Source organism: Otolemur garnettii, unplaced genomic scaffold (assembly GCF_000181295.1).
Source record: "Otolemur garnettii isolate 467f Iridium unplaced genomic scaffold, OtoGar3 scaffold00070, whole genome shotgun sequence".
NCBI classification, from domain to species: Eukaryota; Metazoa; Chordata; class Mammalia; order Primates; family Galagidae; genus Otolemur; species Otolemur garnettii.
The window spans coordinates 2,110,250-2,113,348 of record NW_003852465.1 but is presented as its reverse complement, the minus strand read 5'-3'; the positions used below and the strand labels follow the sequence as shown (position 1 = coordinate 2,113,348).

General features: G+C 37.0%; 1 protein-coding gene across 2 annotated transcripts in view; it reads right to left on the bottom strand.

Annotated features, from left to right (window-relative positions):
- The window catches only part of CNTN1 (contactin 1), a 344,737-nt gene that overhangs the window by 280,074 nt on the left and 61,564 nt on the right, over positions 1 to 3,099 (bottom strand). The gene's annotated exons all lie outside the window — the stretch shown is intronic.

Below are 3,099 nucleotides of genomic sequence, written 5' to 3'. Positions count from 1 at the left end.
GGCAATTTTTTTTTGTTGCTGCTATCATTGTTGTTTGGCAGGCCCGGGGTTGGATTCGAACCTGCCACCTTAGGTGTATGTGGCTGGCGCCTTAGCCGCTTGAGCCACAGGCGCCAAGCCAAAAACTATGAATTTCAATTGCAGAATCATCATTAACTTATAAAATATTTTATGTTCAAAATCAAAACAAAACATTTTTTGTTATTCTAACAACAACAACAAAACTCGAAAAGCAAAAACAAAACCCAATTCAGTAGCAGGGGCAGCACCCAGTTCAAAATCTTGAAATACTAAAGAAATGAGAACTTGGAGGAAGCAGTGATTCCAGATCTAGGTATGGTAAGTAAAATCAGCGGAGTACAAAGATTTTGTTGAGATGCAGAATCTTATCATGGAGCGGGTTCATAAATGTTTCAAAATTTATAGAAAACACAATTGTAGAGCATATACAAAGAACTCTATAGTAAGCAAAAATCTAAAGGATGGCAACCTTCTGCAGTTATTGTCTAACTTGTTTTCATTTCTAAAAAAGTTGCTGTTATATCTTAGCTTGGGGACATTCCCTCGGTAGGTGCTCAATAAAACAAAAAAGCAGAATTTAAAACAGGAGCACTTTCTCTTCAAATCTCTTACCGAAGTCTCAGAGCAACACCAAAAAAAAAAAAAAAAAATCTACTTTGTTTTGAACTTGAAATATTCTGAGTACATAAATCTAAATCAACAACTGTGTAAAATATTCATAATACCAGAGGCCTCAAACTGTAAGTGATTGGAAACATTAAATCACTGGTGTGATTACAGAGTGTCACTTTATAAAAATAGGGCAGTAACAATTAGAATCATACTAGATAATAACCATTTACAATGTAGAAAAAAATTCGTGCCCCAGGCAGCAAATTAAAGTGGATACTTTAGATATGATGTGGAAGGAGATAAATAACACATATCGGGTCCATTAAAGAGCAAAGAGGGAGAAGCAGATTTGCATTTGTTATCTAAATTAATCCTAACAACAGCTCATTCTATTATACCATGCTATTTCTAGTTTTCTATATATAAGCTAAGTAGCACATTCAATAACTACCTAATATTTCTGCTTCATACAAAACCATGAGAATACAAAATTAACTGTGGCACTTTGTATTTAGTATTAAAATCTAGATACTTGATTTTTTTTAATAAAGAAAGGACGACTGAAAATAGATAAATGTTTTTTTCTGACTAGTATCAGTTCAAGTCATATTAGCCTGGTTTCTAAAAGAGACAGCCAAGGAGGCAGTCATGCCGAGGCAAGCAACAAGTTTATAGATTGGAAGTAAAAACCGGTGGAAGTATCCCATTGGCCAGGCCTAATACTACCTGTAATGACAGCTGAAACCAATAGATCAAGAGATAACATTATTTCAAGTTCATTATCCCAGTGAGGATGAATGCTTGAAGTAATGACCGACAATATCGTTGTCTCTAATAATTACCACAGCCAAGATCTACTTTTATGCTTTAGTCCTATTAGTGTCCTGAGTCACCCTTCTAGAGGAGAGGGCTTTTATAGAAACTTTTGTAGGAAGAATGGCTGCTATAAATTGAAAGATGTTTTAAAAAGTATATTTGGATCTGGGAAAAAAATCACAGGAAAGTAAAGAGCATATTTAACCCATGTAATGAACTGAATGTTTGTGTCCCCCTCCAAAAATATTTATATTTTGAAACTGTCACCCCCAATGTGATGGAATTAGGAGATGGGGCTTTGGGAACATGTTTCAGTTGAGATGACGTCCTGTAAGTAGAACTGCCATGTTCAGATTTATGTCCTTACAAAAAGAAGAGACCAGAGCTCTCGTTTTGTTTGCTATGAAACAAGGTGGCTGTCTGCAAACCAGGAAGAGGGTGCTCACCAGGAAATGCACATGCAGACACCCAGATCCTGGACTTCCCAGCATGTAAAACTGTGAGAAATAAATGTCTATTGTTTAAGCCTCCCAGTCCATGGTATTTTGTTATAGCAGCCCCGGCCAACTAAGATGCCCTATAAATATTAATTCGTTCATTCAACAGCTCAGTATTGGCTGCTTATTGTGTACCAGTAATTGTTAAGTCTGGGAAATCAGCCACAGAAAAGGCGAGCAAAATCATTGTTTTCAAAATGCTTATATCCTATAAGAAGGCGAGGACCAGTATATAAAAACAAATAAATAGACACCATGGTTTCAATTAGTTGTAAATGCTATTAAAATATAAACCAGATAAGAAAACAAACTAGAGGATGGTTTGAGGGACTGTTTGAGATCAAATAACGAGGAGAAGCCTCTGGAGATGGCATGTGAGCAAGTATCTAATTAATAAAGGGAAACAAACCCTTGGGATGTCTGCGCACAAGGAACATCCAGGGCAGAGCCTCCCCAATAAGGTGTGCGATTTGACTGCCCTTTCCAGTCCCCCTCCTTGTTATACTCATTGACTCACTTCTCAGACATGTTTGCTCAACTACCACCGTCTCAAACACTAATCTTATCTTAGTATTTGATGGTTTCAATATCTATACACATGACTCCTTCAAAACACTGGCCTCTTAGTTTTCTTAGTTGGTTGGTATCTTCTTATTCAGTGATCTTGTCATCCACATAAGGATCCTCTGGCATGATCCCTTTATCATGTCAATGTAGCACTGCTCGGCTACCACCGTGTTTCTTCCCAGATCTCTCAGTCTAAGAGTCCTGACTCCAACAGTTCTCCAGCTCTCCCAGAAACTAGTCTATGGACCCTAGCCTGTTTTCCCTTACCCCTGACTCAGACCCTTATGACTTTCCAAATTTCACATAGATTTCATGATGCATCACTAAAATCACTCCACTATATAAAACTCTAACTCTCTTGCTTCTCTCTGCTTCACTGTATTCTTAACTAAATCCAACTCTAGTTAAAATCAGTTCGGATTACTATTTCAAACTTACTCTTCTCATCTCCACCCTTACTGTGCAAGTACCTTGTAAATGCTATTATTCTACAAGGCCAAAACATGAATTGTACACAAAATCACATCCCTCTTGCCTACTCCCAAAACTCTTCTTTTCTTTTTCTTTCCTTTTTTTTTTTTTTTTT